The 19,080-nt window shown below is 36.1% G+C and overlaps 1 protein-coding gene across 1 annotated transcript in view; it reads right to left on the reverse strand.

Annotated features, from left to right (window-relative positions):
* Positions 1 to 14,896: 14,896 nt before the first annotated feature.
* Positions 14,897 to 19,080, reverse strand: part of LOC122808595 (cyclic nucleotide-gated cation channel beta-1-like) — a 230,790-nt gene continuing 226,606 nt past the window's right edge. Inside the window, exon 11 of the mRNA XM_044079552.1 lies at positions 14,897 to 19,080. This exon is cut by the window's right edge and continues 2,435 nt beyond it. The gene's annotated coding sequence lies outside the window, so the exon portion shown is untranslated.

Here is a 19,080-nt window from a genome sequence, read left to right on the forward strand (position 1 = left end):
ATTGGCCATTTGGGCAATTTTTCCATCTCTTTCAACTTTTCTGGTTTAAAATCCTGCATTTGAGCTTGTTTCCTGCTTCTCCTGTAACTGGTCTAGACCAGATACAGATTTGCTATATCCAAGACTGTTTGTAAGCTTCTGAGCCCCCCAAGCCTTTCTGTGTTGGAGGGAAGCCTTCTAGCTTATCAGTGGGAGTGGTAAACACTAGGTAGCCTATCTACCTCAAGAGGAGTGGTTTCTGGCCCAGAAATTGTAGTTTATTGGCTGTTTGGGCAGGTTTTCCATCACTCTCAACATTCTGGTTTAAAAGCCTGCGTTTGCACTTTTCCCACCTTTCGTGTAACTAGTCTAGTCCAGATACAGACTTGATGTATCCAGGATTTTTACTAAGCTCCTGAGTGGTGCCAAAGTCTGCTCTTCAATTTGTCCCTTAGATCTACTAGTACTCTCTTCTCCTGCACTTATACTAGCTTATTAGCCTAGCACTTTACCAGACTTCTCGTAGCAATTGTTGTAGCACACAAAAGTGCTACCAGCACTAAATGTTTTACAAGGAAACAGATCCAGTACTTATTAACAATGCCCACCCCTCCAGGCATGCCTAAAGGCCAGTTCCCTGTGCTTTCTCCTATTAACCTGGTGAACTTGGGCATCCTGAGGCAATGTAGCAATTGCCTCATGTACAACAATAACCCTTTCCTCTTACCACACAACACACAGACTTGCGAGGGATGCACTTATATATCCAAACTGGAAGCCACGTACTCTCCAGCCAAGACCAGAATAGCTGTTCAAGAGGAGAAGATCAACACTTGCACCACACCACATGGGACACACCCTCCAGAACACACACTAGCACTGCCTTCATATAAACACAAACCACACACCTACCTTCGTGGAGGTTCTCAACAAAAATCTACCCAAGCAGCAGAGACTTGCAAGGCAGAAACGCACTCAACAACCACAACACAACACTAATCATGAGACACATAACTCTTCTAAACAGTGTGCCACTCAACCAAAGCCCCTAAGGCAAAGCAGTATATCCAACACACTAGTCATAGGTGACTCGATAGTGAGGCACACTGATGTCACAGTCATTAGGCTGAATAAGGAGAATTAACAGTCAACTGCCTGTCAGGTGCCAGGATCCATCACATAATGCACGCACTCAGGTCCCTAAAAAACAGGTACAAATATGCCTCTGTCATTGTACATGTACATGTGGGTGTGAATGATCTGATACGTACCTTCGTGGACTACATGAAAAGAGACATGGAGGAGCTCTCGGATTATGTAGCCCAGGTGGATATGACCCTAACCCTGAGCAGCATCCTACCATCACCCAAAATGATACCAGAGTACAAGCAGAAAATGATTGATTTCAACAATTGACTACGTTTCTGGTGTCATTTTAAGGGGATCCAGTATCTGTCTGCCTGGGATGACATGACTGACAGACCTCGATGCTTTGCCAGAGATGGCCTGCATCTGTCACCCCTGGGCTTCTGGATACTGGCCGAGGCTCTTGCCACCTCTATAGTGCCTTTTGTAAGTGGTGTTCCAAAGACCAAATTACCACCATAACAACTACAAACAAATGCAATCTGAGGGTCACGCTGCTCAATGGTAGAAGTCTAAATCTCAAAATGCACTCAATCAAAGCACTCCTTAAAATGGAGAACATCGACATTTGTGCTGTAACAGTGACCTGGTTCAAGGCAGCAGAAATCACCCTTGCACTAACAGGCTATAACTCATTCCACACCTTTTGGCCCAAGAACTTGGATCAAAGCTCCAAAGGCAGTGGTATTTCCATATTCATAAAGGATGCATACACCTCCAGACTAGTAGCCCAACATAATGCATCAGAGATACTTCAGGTGCAGCTAATATTGGGTAAGACAGAGATTCAGGTCATAGCCTGCTATAGGTCTCCAACCATGTCCCAAGACTTGCACTCCAAGTTCCTAAGCACCCTGGAGAATATTAGGGTCCAACCTAACACTCTCTTATAAGGCAACTTCAACTACCCTTCCATTAACTGGGAAAGCTACTCATGTACCAATACACTTGCCCAACGTTTCCTGGAGTTCATTAATTCCAATGCCCTAGACCAGCTCATTCTTACCCCCACAAGAGGTAGCAACATCTTTGACCTGGTCACTACTAACAAGGATGACTGTTGCTCTACACCAATAGTCAGCTCCTCTCTGGTTAGATCCGACCACAAACTAATCACATTGGAAATCCACACCCCCCCACCCCCTACCCATGCAAAGGTAACCACCATGAAAAACTTCTCCAAAGCTAACTTTGGGCTCCTAAAAACAGAGGTAGCTAACTTCTTGGCACCCATGCAAATGGAGATTAGTGGTATGACCGCCGAATCATATATCAATGCACTGTACGAACACGTACACAGATGCATGGATCTCGCCATACCCAATAGAACCAAGATGCTGTCCTCCAAAAAAAAAGTAAGCCAATCTGGAGGTCCCCTGCCATAAACACACTCTACAACAGAAGGAGAAAACTGATGCGGAATAAGGTGAAGATCCAAGAGTGGAAAAACTCCCTTATCAGCCTCAACAAAATGTTGAGATCCCTCAACAAATCCTCTAAAGCTAGCTATGAAAACAGAATTGCAGCAGATAGTAAAGACAACCACAAGACCTTCTATAGTTATGTAAAGAATCTCCACAGCAATACCCAGATTTGCTCTGAGCTACTGCACAATGGTACCTCCTATACTGAGCCAACACATATTGCCAGTATACTGGCTGACAGAAGTGCCAACTTTACCCCTCTCCCCCCCAAAGGACCAATCACAATACCAGTAGATTGCCAGGCACCCAGTATTACTGCCGTACAGGTTAAAACAGCACTGTCCAAGGCCAAGACTATAGCTTCTGTAGGACCTGACAATATCCCTGGCTGTGTTCTACATGAACTACAGAGTGAACTGGCACCTCACCTGTGTGCCCTGTTCAGTCACAGCCTCACTTCAGACTTTGTCCCTACCGAGTGGTGCACTGCTACAGTCATCCCTCTCCACAAAGGAGGAGCGACTACAGACCCTGGGAACTCTTGTCTCATTAGCCTGACAAGCCTGATATGCAAAGCTATGGAATGCATTATCATGAACTTAATAAACAAGGATATAGGGAATCTCCAAACTCTGGATCCCACACAGTTTGGTTTTGTGAAGGGTAGATCATGCCTGCTCAACATGATCTACTTCTTTGAGTCAGTCACCAGAGCTGTGGATGAAGGCAAGGTGGTTCATACAGCCTACCTGGATCTGACCAAGGCCTTTGATACCATTCCCCACTCAGGAATCATAGAAAAACTCACTAAGCTAGGCATCAACCCCTATATCACTAGGGGGGTTGTAAACTGACTCACAGATAGAACCCAAAGTGAGAAAGTAGCTGACTCCAAGTCAGACTGCCGAGTAGTCATGAGTGGAGTCCCACAGGGTTTGGTCCTGGGTCCACTCCTGTTGGTATCTACTTCTCTGAAGTCCAGGCCAACATGAAGGGACTCTGGCTGACAAAGTTTGCAAATGACTGCAAGTTGCGAGCTATTATTAACTCCCCAAGTGATGTTGACATCCTACATAATGGCTTCACTGAGACCAACGACTGGTGTCAGAACCATGGTCTTAAGCTCAATGCCAAAATATGTGTCGTCATTCCCTATGGGAAAAACCCGATTCCCATGAATTACCACATTGATGGTAGTCGATCTGGGAACACAGGTTGACAGCAACCTCTCTTTTGATCACCACATTGCCATTGTGGTCAGAAAGTCCGTCTATGTGGCACATCTCATTACTAAGGGTTTTGCATCCAGGAAGAAAGAGATCATTGTCTCCCTCTACTCTTCCCTCATTAGGCCAGTCATTGAGTACAATGCCCCATTTGGCGTGTACATCACTAGACACCTGCTACAACTGGAAAGGCCCAAAAGTACCTCACAAAGAGGATTCTATGCCTTAAACACTTGTCCTATATAGATAGACTCAAAAAACTCCAACTATTCTCTGTTTCATGTTGCCTACTTAGAGGCAATCTCTGCTTGACTTACAAAGCCATGTCTGACCCAGCTCTGTTAGAAAATGCTACATCTAAAGACATCCCAATCCCTCCACACCACATGCTCCAGAGACCTCAACCTCATTACCACAATTAACAGAACATGCTGGAGGGACAGGTTTATAACCCAGAGACTCTTCAAGAGAAATATTGACGAGTGGATGGGAAACAGAAAATTCCCCCCCCGGGGATAACTCCAGTGGTTCGACTCGACAGAAGCACTGGGAACTAAGGTCGGGTGGCACAATGCCAGGGTAATGCTATGGCTAGACTTGTAAAGGCCCCAGGGCCATTAGCCTAGTACACACCTATGAACCTATGAACCTCTGGTAGCATCCCTAATGACCTGTGTATATCCACATGCAAAAGAATGATCCGGAATATCAAATAGTGTATTAGATAATGAGCTAGTTTTCCAGCATATACTACGTCTAGTCAGATAACTAGCTATGATGTTGAGTTATGCAAATAAAGGAGTTTTTAGATGTTCCAGGGATGCAGCTGTTTGTCCTATATTTAACTGTGGGCTTTGATAAAAGCCAGTTACACTACAGGTTTTGTGACTGAGACTGTTATTCATCCTAAGTTTCTCGTCCTCAGCACTGTTATATACCATTGTAGCATTAAACTCTTGTCTAACATAGACTAATATCCTTCAGCAATGGTTGTAAGTGATGACTTTGAACTCTTTGAATGCAAGGACAATAAATGATGATTTTTTGACTGAACCATGTTTTTGTAATAATAATGACATCATACCCACAACTCAGCTATCCTTCCTTGAAGTTCAAAAACTTTTTGTTAAGATTTGCAAACTGATTCTAGTTGTGTTTGTTGAGTGATTACCTTCCTTGATGGTTTTACAAAATCTAATATCGTGCTACGAGCAGAAGATAACATTTCCCCTGTGCACTAAAAGCTAAAAACTCTCCTAAAAAGGGATGCTTATGTTACAGACTTTTCCTCACATATTTAACCCCATTCATTATACTTTGACATCTAAATTCACTATTCTGTTACCTTTTCTGTGAAAGTTGGAAAGGGATAATGCAAATGGCGGTGGGATAATAGAAAAAAAAATATCGTAAAACCTCTTTGCAATATTTAGGTCTATTATACATCACGTCACTGTCACTGTTACTGATTATGTCAAAATCATTAAACTTTTTAACATCAGATATTTTCACACATCTTAATCAAGTTTCAGTATGCCTGACACCGTTACCTCTGGGTAACGCATTTCTTATACTAAATATTTGAGAGTCTCCAATAACCAGGGCTTGTTTTCTGGTGTTATTGTCAGCACCAGATAAGTGCTCATTTAACTTTTTTTTTTAGAAATTAAAGGTACCCTATTATTCTGTACAGCAGCTAGAAACTCAGTAGAGAGGTTTGCTTGTCTTCCCCAAATTCAACCTATCCTATATTTTTCTTTTGCCTAAGTGGCAATATATTTTGTTATTTCTCAGCCATCTCTTTACATCTGGGTTTTTCTCCTCCCTGACCCATAGATTGTAGGAACGGTCAACAACTTTTATGTTGCTACCAAAACAGACAGACATATGTTATATAACATGGCACCTAATTTTATTATTTCACAGTCATTACTGTACATTTTGTTGACATTACATTGTTTTAAAATATACCTCTGCAATTGTTCCTGAATGTAAAAGTTGCCCATCTCTTCCATCATTTCAAAAATACAAAAATATGAAAAATAGTGGCATCTTAGGACAAAATCAAAAGTTCAACATTAACATTCAGACACTATCTACCAATACAAGAAATAAAGGACAAACAAGACTAAAATGAAAAAAGATAAACAAAATGTTATTACGGAAATACAAGGATTTAAATCCAAAAGGCTGATAACAAATCCAAGTTATACTAAGGACCTCACAATAATATTATTCATTTTATCATAAAATTTGGGGCTGTTATATAGAGGGGACAATATCCATCATACACTAAAAAGTTGCACATAGATGATGAAATGTGGATATCATTAGTTTTATAGTACTGACAGATTTTACTTAATCCTGTTTTTATGAAAGTATCTTAAAATTATCAGCAAACTAATAATGAGCTGACAAACATTATCTGTGGTACAGCAGGTAAAGCTATATGTGCCCAATATTTTAATATATGTATCCCTATCAAACAATTTCATACATCTCACCAAAGGGATGATCGAGCCCTATTGTTAAAATGAAAGGCTGGCAATGAACTGAAGATATATATACACACACATATATATATATATATATATATATATATATATATATATATATATATATATATATATACATATACACAATATGTTTTACATGAAATGTCTAAATGAAGCAAAAATGTTAAAGCATAGTATTGCAACCGTTATCTCTATCATCCATACTAGTTATGGCAGTCATCACGTTTTTAGAATTTTATAACACAAAGAGGACACACCCAGCTCATGGGCAGGGAGTATCAACACATTTTAGCTATATAGCTAAAGGAAAGCCATGCTAGAGGGTCCTGTGGTTAACAGAAATGGCAAAGGGTATTACAGTTCCTCCACTGTCTTGCAGAACACCAAACAATGATGTCACAGAACCGCACCAAAAATTACCTTTTCGGTCCGGGAATTACAATTTCCTGCATTGCAGGCCACACACTACACATAGTGCAGAAAGTTCAAAATCACTCTAAGCCATGGCTGATGAAATGACAAATGCAAAAGCAGACACTGATAGAGTTTGTTGTAACGCTATATGCATACACTTAGCCACATATATGTAATGAAACAAGTTTATGTTTCAGTCACGCAGTCCGACTACGCATGCATGTTACTGACATGACAGATTGCAATAGTCAAACAAGTAAATTCTTAATGTTACAGTTAATTTCTTTCTGTTTTTTTTTTTTTGTGTGTGTGTGAGTGTGTGTGTGTCTGTGTGTGTTTGTGTCAGAAAAAGATGTTCTTGTAAATTGAACTACAAGTAAGGCTGTAATACATACTTCTGAAATAAGAATGAAATCAGAACAAGTTCTAATTTTTTGCTCTGTAAAAACACATAGAGCTTTCTCTGCATTCTCCAAAGTAATAGCAAATTATTTTGCCTTTCCATGCTCTAATTTGTAGTCGTAAAGGTCATGGAATGTATATATAGAAATTAACTATAATCGTATCTGCAATGGTTTTATTATTTATATGCTGTTCTCATCATATTCTTTACTTGTTACTGTTGATTCCATTCCACATCACCTTCTTATCAAATGTGAGTAAACAGTAAATCAGCAAGGCAAGCTTTATGAACCCTTCTAATAATGTTTCACAAGTTTTTATTATCCAATCCTTATTTATATTAGTTATAAAATACATTAGTTAATTATTTATTCAGTTGGTTAACCAGGTAAGTGAACTGGTCCATGCATCTTTTTTTTTGCCACAAGTCAGAAAACAGTTATAACAAAATTACATAATAATAATAATAATAATAATAATAATAGTAATAATACTATGTATTATTATTATTATTATAAGTGATAACATTGTGTACAACAGAATCAGACAATACAACAATATTTTTAACACTGTTAGTAAAGAATGCAATGCATACAAAGACAGGTAAGTAATTACAATTATACAACGACCCCCATTAATATTCAAAAAATGTGCACGCTGATTGGTCAGCGTGCACATTGTAAATCAGTGTTATAGTAATGGAAAAGGGTCCGGTTGCCCGGACATTTTCCATTACTATAACTCTTTTTTTTTTTTTTTTTACAGCAACGGACAACGCGAGGTCTCCATTGCTTCACACTGTCTCGCTATGTTAAACTCATTTAACATAGCGAGACAGCATTAAAAAAAGCAACAGAGATTCTCCGTTGCTTTTTTTAATGCTGTCTCACTATGTTAAACTCATTTAACATAGCGAGACAGTTTGTAAAAAGCAACGGAGATCTTGCTTTCTCCGTTGCTTTTTACAAACTGTTTCGCTATGTTAAATGGGTTTAACATATTTTAGAGTAAAGATATGTGATTTAGTTTCATTGTTGATATTCTCTGGAAGTTGATTCCGTTAACAGGAATTATTTTTGTGATTTGTTTTTTCACTTATTGATTTCACAAATTGAGGCCTTTGAATAGTTAAGCACTGATGTTGTTTCTAGTGCTTAATTTATCCTGCAGAGATTTCAAAGATAAGGCAGATTGCATGTGCTGAAACTGTACCAACTGGGTTTTTTAGGGTAATGCAGTGATGCTCAGCACTGCTTACTAGGGGTCAGAATGTTTAGATTTTGTTCTTAGTGGTTTGAATTAGCCATATGTTTTATTGCATTGACAGTTGTAACTGGTACTACATACTCTAACTTTGGTGCAAGTACATTCCTTGTGACTGACTTCTAGAGTCAGGAATAAAATGATTAGATGCTGAGTAGTAGACTTTTAACTAAGTTTTAACTTTATCAACAATAGTTGAACACGTTCTTTGAAGAAGAAGGTTGGAGAAACATTACTTTGTTCACAACACAAAAACTTAGAAGAAATAAAAGACGGCAATGGGAAAAGCTAATTTTCACAATCATATCCAAAGAAACATTTTTGTGTGGAGATAAATCCACCTGATCATTACATCCCTAATTTTAGCTGTACAAACATCACTTAATCTTTGAAGTACATAGAAAACAATCTCAAACTAGTGCTGCTGAAATAGACAACTAAAGTGGTTTTGATTAATAAAGAGTAACTGCTTCAGTTCTAACCGAGATGGCTTCAAAGAAGCTCATTTACTCCCCCTCTAAATTTGACATTCAGTTTTTTTTTTTCAGTGTGGTACTGCCCTAGTCCTTTATCAAATTTGTCTAGGAATGGTGACAAATTATCATGAAAAATGAAATCGGATTGCTGCATATATACAAAATGAACAATTATGTATATGGCACCATTTTGTTTCTGTTTGGTGACATTAACTTTCCACTACTAGATACTTGAAGCACACAGTCTATTCCATCTTCCAGGACAACTCAAGTGAAGGTCTTCTTCTCTTCTGGCAGCATTTATTATTGTAATTTATGAAACTTTTAGAATTTCACAATACAGCTTTTTCATCTCCTTCTAGTACTTCCAGTAATGTTTTTCTTCTAGCTTTATATAATACATTGTTCTTACTGACCGATCAACCCATTGTCTAGTTCTCAAACTATTTTTTTCAGCATTACTGAAAATTATCTAACCACATATTATTATATGGAGGATAACACATCTTGCTAGTTGATAGATTTGAGTAACTAAAGGAAAGAGAGACCAGTGGTGGCATTTTAAATTCAATGAATGGTGAAGTCATTTATGAACAAACATGTCTCCCAAGTTCAAAGAAGGCAATGCAATGTGCTACAAAAGTAACAATATAACTGAAGCAATGGAAGCGGAAACTAGTAATTTTAAGGGAAGGAAATCTGCAGAGATCAGAGATAATATTAGAGAAACTGGACCAGATACTACTACTACTACTAATAATAATAATAATAATTAGAAATACCTACTTCTCAAACAGGTAGACCCACTGGGCACACAGTCCATTTTCTGGGGATAATCTCTAGAGCAATGTCTTGTTAAGTGACGTGCTCAAGGGTGGACGGTAGACAAACAAGGGCTGGGGGAAATGAACCCTGTACCACAGGAATTATAGCTTGCAACCTTAACCTCTGTACCTACTACCAGATTAATGCAAATCCTACTGTGCTAAAGAAATTTAAAAGAATTTTAGTCACGCTTTTTACTCAGAAATGGAATAGTATGACATCTTCTCCTGCACTCCTCAAGGTGTTGTAAATGGAAAAAGAAGGTCAGTCTTTCAAACTACATATGGCTCTCATGGAGAGCTAATAATATCAGCTTACCAGAGGTATAAGTCTGTACAGTGTGTTACTCTGTACAGAGATTATGACATTACCCCTCAAGCTTATGTATTCCTAATATTATATCCTTCTTGCTGAGAACAAACGTTGACACACTAAGTAAGGCAGACATTTGGGTGTGAATATATGAACATGACCAAGCCTTTATTTCTGACAGCTGTACATGCTGCATAGATTCCATATTTACTGAAACACTGTGCTTTGATGCACCTCTTGAAATGTTGGCATTCACATATATATAAACAAAATATAGTAATGAAATGAATAACTTATTAGAAGTATAAGGGTTAGGGCACTCCTAAAACAGTTTTTCATATCAGTGCTGTTTGTCTACATGTAACAGCTCAAAATTGCATCCATGAACTAGTTTTGGATATACCACTTCTTTTAACAAAATGGAAAATATATATATATATATATTTTTAAATCAGGATAGCAGAATTAGTTTGACAAAACAAAAGTCTAACTTAAATTTCATATGATTGCTAATGCTAAGGACATACTGCATCCTTCCTGCTGCCAAGGAGAAGTCTGCCTTTAGAACCTTTCTGGCAATATAGGCCCTGAATTTTATTCTTGGGTGCCAAATTCTTGAAGAGATGTGGATCAGTAAATTTTTTACCAAAATGCACATTATAAAATGTATCCATTTAAAAACTGTTTCCTTTTCCTGTGTCATATTTTGAAGGGTTCTGGCAGGAGAGTATCACTCACTGGCCTGCCTTATCCACTCCAAATTATCTTTTTTTTCTGTTAGCCATTTACCAGGGCCTTTGTTCTTTATGGGTATGAGTAACATGATCCCATATTCCATCTCACTGGAAGTTATCTGAACTGCTGGATCCTTCATCAGTGTAAAGTGCTAGCCTACCCAGTTGTCATTTGGAGGTGTGAAAAAGACACACTAATAACCATTGCCCATCATCTTTCCCTGCCACTTACTAGCTCATCATCAAAAATGTTTTGGTGGATAGCAGAGTCCTTACTGAGGCTCTCCGAGTCCATTCAATCACTTTAGAAAATTTAGTGGTCAAACTCTTCAAAGGTCACACATTAAACTGAAAAAAAGGTTACATTACCAATATGAAAGTTAGTTTTCTTCCTAGGTAAAATACTGTCAATATGACAAAGTATTGCTTGCAACTAACATAAACTGTTCAATATGTGCATTTTAGTTTATATGTTCTACATGTATTGCTCTGCTAATGTGAATATTTATGTTTCAACAAATTGTTTGTAAACACTAATGTTAACTTCAACAAATTGTTTGTAAACATTAATGTTTACTAGGCTATATTTGTCATGTGATACAAATATAAACCACAGAACACATTGAAATCACTTACTACGAGATAATCGCCATATTAGGACCCCTTCTTTTCTCCATATTTATTAATGACCTTCATCTAGCAATCCCCCAAGCTACATGCATTCAATACGCAGATGGTTCCACACTTATATGCACAGCCACATCCACTTCCAAACTTCACTCCCTTACCCAAAAGGTATTTAATACAGTAGAACAATGGTTTACACAACATTGCCTCCTCTTGAACCCCCAAAAAACGAAACTCCTCCTATTTAATCCTACTCGTAAGCCCTCCCCAATAGATTTTTCAGTTACATCCACTAATGGTACTCTTATATCACCTGACCCAACTACCAAACTACTTGGTATCACCATAGACAACAATCTTAACTTTGACATCCATATCAACAACACTATGAAAACCATTAATAAAAAACTCGTCTCTCTACAGGGTCAAACCCTTCCTTTCACCAACAGCTATTGCTCACACTCATCTAATCTCTACACTCTTCTATGCCTCACCCATATATACTAATCTAACTAAAAATAACCTCACCAAACTGCAAATCTCCTACAATAACATTGCCAGATTTGCTACAGGCTACCCATTTAGAACCCACCACTGTTATAATCTTAAGCAGCTAGGATGTCTAGAACGTTCGAATCTGCTTAAATTCCACCAACTAACCATCGCCCATAAATCTCTTTACCAACCTTCCAGTACTCCTATACTATCTACCATCATCATCCCTTATAATAATCTGAAATCCTTGCGCTCATCACATAAACTTCTTGTAAATACCTCTAAATCTAATAACAGGGCTGGGGATTCTCTTTTCACTAATACTGTTGGAAAATCCTGGAACCTTCTCCCCAATGAACTTTCCTCAGTTTCCTTTACATCACTTTTCAAAAACAGACTGAAATTTTCCTGAGAACACACTGGGTATGCCCCTGCACTAAACCTAACTAATCATCTTTCTATTCAAACTAGCATTGCCTACCCTTTACTTCTCAATAACAAGTTCTAATTTCCTTATTAACCACAATACCATTTCCTATAGCTAACCTTTTTTCATCCTCTGAGCTGACTTATAGTGTGATAACTCTTTATTAATATAGTTATACAATAAGCTTCCTTTTTTTGTTATATTCTGTATTCTACCTGTAATTTGCACTGTACCTACTTGTTGCACTGCAAAGTATTCTGCACTCTTTGTAATTTGCATTGTAACTGCCTTTTGCGCTGTGAAGTATTCTGCCCTCTTTAATAATTTCTGTGTTAACCTGTAATGTTCATTGTAAATGTAAATGTTTTTATTTCTTTTTTATCCTCTGATCGTATCTCCCCAGGGTACAGTATATATTCTACCTGCATTTTGTATTGTACCTGCATTTTGCAATGTGAGGTATTCAGACCTCTCTTACAATTCTGTCTTAACCTGTAATTTTATTGTAAATTTAAATGTTTTGATTATTTTTTGTTTTGCACAGAGCTTATCTCCCGGGTCTCTACTGAAAATGGACATGTATCCAGTTAGACTAGCCCGGTCAACAAATGTAAAATAAAATAAATAAATATTAATTTCATCATTAGGAACTAAAGATTTCTATATCTTGATAATCTAATAATTCATCTTGATAGCTAAAGAGTAATCAGACTCAGGAGATGCACAGAATGTTCTAGATACACTTCTTCCTACAAAATGAACACTACTGTGTTTTATAATACTGGTAAATGTACACACTTTCTTGTGACTCATTCATCATCTATGCTTCTCTTGCTATGTTTAGTGATAGAATTGATTCCTTTTGCTAAATATTGTCACAATCTTGAAAAAGAGTCAGATCTATTTTGTAAAGATGTCAGTTACTTCTCTTTCACTTCCCTATGTTTTGACAGAAGAGGCTGTTTGAGATTAGCTTCATTTATAACAATTCATTCTTATTGCGTTGAGTATCTCTCTGTTTCCCCTTGTATAATAGTTATTAAATCTCTTGAAATTCTGTCATAGTAGGCTTTCTGTCTTACCTGCACTTTCATCTAAAATCTTTTTATGTTTGGCATTACTACTGGTTACAGTAACACTAAAGATACTGATAACTTGTTTTTAAAACTGCTTCCCATAAGAAAATATGAGGAGACAGGCTCTCTGTATGAAGAGAAGTATCACACTATTTCATTAAAGGTAAGTAACAATCCTGCTTTTCAATAACAGTTCATTCTGCCATTATGCATTTTCAGAGTTTAAATCATTCCTTCCATTTGTCCATTGAACTGTGAACATCTTGGACTGGTAGTAATGCGTGTACATTCTGTCTTCTAAACAAATACGGAATTCTCAGATTGTGAACTGAAGACCATTATCAGAGAAACTAACGTTGGTAATTCCTTGTCTGGAAAATATTGCCTTGAGCATTATTAGTACAGAAAACAATGATGTACAGAATATTTTGACTTCTTGTAGGCTCTTTAAATAGACATTCACACCAATCTTAGAACTATAAAATATCAGATGATATTTGGCCCATAGTCTTTATGGAACTGCATGTAGTATCATGTCCTGTTTTACCTTATTCCTGTAAAACATATCACCCAAGATACCTGTTTGCCATCATCTTTATCTGGTGAGACATTCCTGAATAAAACATGAAATTCATGTGGTCTTTACTTAAAGTTCATTATTTCAAGATGTGTTTGTTAGTTACTTTCCAGCATTTTGTCTAATTTTCATATCAGTTTTGCTGCATTTTCTGAACTTTAGCAACCCTTATTCTGAAAATGTTAGACTGGGATAGATTTATACACACACATCTAAGTTTTGATCCAGCAGTTGCACATCTATTTCCCTGGTTTATAGAAAATGAATCATAGTTCTGTAAAGTTAGTACTGCGCTTTATTTAATGGTTTATGGTCTGTTTCTTCATAGACTTATCTCCTGTATGCATATCGACAGAATTTTCACAATCATATAATAAAGTGAGAAGCTCTTTATCAAGCTGAACATATTTTGTATGTGTCTTTATCAATGTTGTAGATCCATAAGGAAATACTTGTCTATCTTATACCTGCTCCCAGTGTCACTCAGTATCTTTCACAAACAATTTTCTCAAAAGCATAGGCCCTTCTGAAATATTTAAAATGCATAGGTAGAAACTTTAAACCATATTAAAAATAAAAACAAGGAAACTGTCAAAACTATGAGCAAGACAAAAGTTAATGTTTTCATCCGCACATGTTTTATGTTAACAGAGTACAGCAACCAATTTAAACGAGTTATATATAAAAATCACATGATGCAAGCAAACCAGTCAAATTTATTATGTAATAAATCAGCAACAACACTACAAAAATGTACACAGTATGCAACCACAATGTTATTGTGCCACCCAGTGTGATCTAAGGGGATTATCTAAATAATCTATATAATTGAACACATGTTAATTACCATTAGGTTGAACCAGTTGTTGTCTTTACCTTAACACTTCTTAATAACTTCATGTCATTTAAAGTGGATTGTACTTTCTCCTCAAAAATAAATTACCCAGTAAAAAAAATTCATTTTTGGGGGGCTGCCTCTGGGTCACCAGTGGAAAGGTGCAGTTCCACCTGTTCTAAAACATCAAATATGAGCTTTAAAATCTGAGCTTTTAATAGTGTCCCCTAACAGTGTATTCTACGTTAAATTCTTGGAAATGCCATATATATATTCTCCTGTGCACATTGCCTTAGTTTCCAAGTCCTCTTACCCACATAAAACCTTCATGAGTGCATGATCACACAAATTGCAAAGGAGGAATTGCAGCTATAATGACTGAAAATACCATAAAGTCTTTTGTTGTGGAGAGATACAAACTTAGGTGGAATATTTATACTGGTGGCAGTGTTTTCAACTTTATTTACTTGCATACTGGTGAACATACTGTTTTTAAATAAATTCTTAAATGTATACACCTTCTTATAAATGGCCCTAAAACACTTCAAAGCTCAGTGTTAACTTAAAGGAATTTCAAGATACCCTTACTAACCTTTAAGTCTTGAAGATCCCACAGTAGAGGTTAAACCCATACTTGGTGGCCTAAGGATGGACTCTTTAAGTCCTTCTCTTGTGACACATAAAATGAGAGCCCTAGCTATGACCTGGATTACCAGCTTTTGATTATTGGGCACTAGAGCTAGAGGAAGAAGAGACGGAGGATGGGAGTGAGTGGCATTTGGCTCATCTATTCTAGAAAGAGGGAGGTGGCTTTGTTCACTACATTGGCAACACATATGGGAGCTCTGGGTAGTGTTTCCCATAGAGTCCAAACTAGAGGGATATCCTGCCATGGATATAGTAATATAGGTCAGGCAAAGTCACGAGGAAAAGCTTGGGTACTCCTCCCCACAAAGATTGGTAACAGTGTAAATCAGAAGGGTTACTTTGGGTGGATGAGAATGAATGAGCTGTCATATGTGTGAAGAATGAATGGGCCAGATATGTCTTTGGGGTTAATGGTTGGCAGGGAGGGGGGGAAAAATCTTTTAATGTATTAATTCTACTAAGTTCCACCTCCAAAAAAACAGGTTTAAACTAATCCAACCTTTTCTTTTAATATGTTTAAAATGGTCAGTAACCATATATAGAGGGAAACCACTTTCCAAAAAATGCCCGTAAAAAAATGAAAATCCTGATGGCTTAACAATGCTCTGCTTTACATAAAGATGGTACGGGTCATTAATAGTACAGGTAAATATTTTCAATAGTCTTCCTAAAATATGAGTTCCTAATTGTTACTTCTTGCTTTCCTTATGAATTTCCACATCTCAAAGGAGAGCTGTGGCAAAAGTATAGCATTCAAAATTCTGCATGCCATCCTGAAATTTAAATTGTAATAACAGATATAGGGAATACCACAGATGAGGCAAAAATAATGTATCAAAGGTGTAAATGAAAGTCTATAATATAACAGATATAGGGAATACCACAGATGAGGCAAAAATAATGTATCAAAGGTGTAAATGAAAGTCTATAATATAACAGATATAGGGAATACCACAGATGAGGCAAAAATAATGTATCAAAGGTGTAAATGAAAGTCTATAATATAACAGATATAGGGAATACCACAGATGAGGCAAAAATAATGTATCAAAGGTGTAAATGAAAGTCTATAATATAACAGATATAGGGAATACCACAGATGAGGCAAAAATAATGTATCAAAGGTGTAAATGAAAGTCTATAATATAACAGATATAGGGAATACCACAGATGAGGCAAAAATAATGTATCAAAGGTGTAAATGAAAGTCTATAATATAACAGATATAGGGAATACCACAGATGAGGCAAAAATAATGTATCAAAGGTGTAAATGAAAGTCTATAATATAACAGATATAGGGAATACCACAGATGAGGCAAAAATAATGTATCAAAGGTGTAAATGAAAGTCTATAATATAACAGATATAGGGAATACCACAGATGAGGCAAAAATAATGTATCAAAGGTGTAAATGAAAGTCTATAATATAACAGATATAGGGAATACCACAGATGAGGCAAAAATAATGTATCAAAGGTGTAAATGAAAGTCTATAATATAACAGATATAGGGAATACCACAGATGAGGCAAAATAATGTATCAAAGGTGTAAATGAAAGTCTATAATATAACAGATATAGGGAATACCACAGATGAGGCAAAAATAATGTATCAAAGGTGTAAATGAAAGTCTATAATATAACAGATATAGGGAATACCACAGATGAGGCAAAAATAATGTATCAAAGGTATAAATGAAAGTCTATAATATAACAGATATAGGGAATACCACAGATGAGGCAAAAATAATGTATCAAAGGTGTAAATGAAAGTCTATAATATAACAGATATAGGGAATACCACAGATGAGGCAAAAATAATGTATCAAAGGTGTAAATGAAAGTCTATAATATAACAGATATAGGGAATACCACAGATGAGGCAAAAATAATGTATCAAAGGTGTAAATGAAAGTCTATAATATAACAGATATAGGGAATACCACAGATGAGGCAAAAATAATGTATCAAAGGTGTAAATGAAAGTCTATAATATAACAGATATAGGGAATACCACAGATGAGGCAAAAATAATGTATCAAAGGTGTAAATGAAAGTCTATAATATAACAGATATAGGGAATACCACAGATGAGGCAAAAATAATGTATCAAAGGTGTAAATGAAAGTCTATAATATAACAGATATAGGGAATACCACAGATGAGGCAAAAATAATGTATCAAAGGTGTAAATGAAAGTCTATAATATAACAGATATAGGGAATACCACAGATGAGGCAAAAATAATGTATCAAAGGTGTAAATGAAAGTCTATAATATAACAGATATAGGGAATACCACAGATGAGGCAAAAATAATGTATCAAAGGTGTAAATGAAAGTCTATAATATAACAGATATAGGGAATACCACAGATGAGGCAAAAATAATGTATCAAAGGTGTAAATGAAAGTCTATAATATAACAGATATAGGGAATACCACAGATGAGGCAAAAATAATGTATCAAAGGTGTAAATGAAAGTCTATAATATAACAGATATAGGGAATACCACAGATGAGGCAAAAATAATGTATCAAAGGTGTAAATGAAAGTCTATAATATAACAGATATAGGGAATACCACAGATGAGGCAAAAATAATGTATCAAAGGTGTAAATGAAAGTCTATAATATAACAGATATAGGGAATACCACAGATGAGGCAAAAATAATGTATCAAAGGTGTAAATGAAAGTCTATAATATAACAGATATAGGGAATACCACAGATGAGGCAAAAATAATGTATCAAAGGTGTAAATGAAAGTCTATAATATAACAGATATAGGGAATACCACAGATGAGGCAAAAATAATGTATCAAAGGTGTAAATGAAAGTCTATAATATAACAGATATAGGGAATACCACAGATGAGGCAAAAATAATGTATCAAAGGTGTAAATGAAAGTCTATAATATAACAGATATAGGGAATACCACAGATGAGGCAAAAATAATGTATCAAAGGTGTAAATGAAAGTCTATAATATAACAGATATAGGGAATACCACAGATGAGGCAAAAATAATGTATCAAAGGTGTAAATGAAAGTCTATAATATAACAGATATAGGGAATACCACAGATGAGGCAAAAATAATGTATCAAAGGTGTAAATGAAAGTCTATAATATAACAGATATAGGGAATACCACAGATGAGGCAAAAATAATGTATCAAAGGTGTAAATGAAAGTCTATAATATAACAGATATAGGGAATACCACAGATGAGGCAAAAATAATGTATCAAAGGTGTAAATGAAAGTCTATAATATAACAGATATAGGGAATACCACAGATGAGGCAAAAATAATGTATCAAAGGTGTAAATGAAAGTCTATAATATAACAGATATAGGGAATACCACAGATGAGGCAAAAATAATGTATCAAAGGTGTAAATGAAAGTCTATAATATAACAGATATAGGGAATACCACAGATGAGGCAAAAATAATGTATCAAAGGTGTAAATGAAAGTCTATAATATAACAGATATAGGGAATACCACAGATGAGGCAAAAATAATGTATCAAAGGTGTAAATGAAAGTCTATAATATAACAGATATAGGGAATACCACAGATGAGGCAAAAATAATGTATCAAAGGTGTAAATGAAAGTCTATAATATAACAGATATAGGGAATACCACAGATGAGGCAAAAATAATGTATCAAA

This window comes from Protopterus annectens, chromosome 8.part0, assembly GCF_019279795.1.
Source record: "Protopterus annectens isolate FY-2018-M chromosome 8.part0, PAN1.0, whole genome shotgun sequence".
Taxonomy (NCBI): Eukaryota; Metazoa; Chordata; order Ceratodontiformes; family Protopteridae; genus Protopterus; species Protopterus annectens.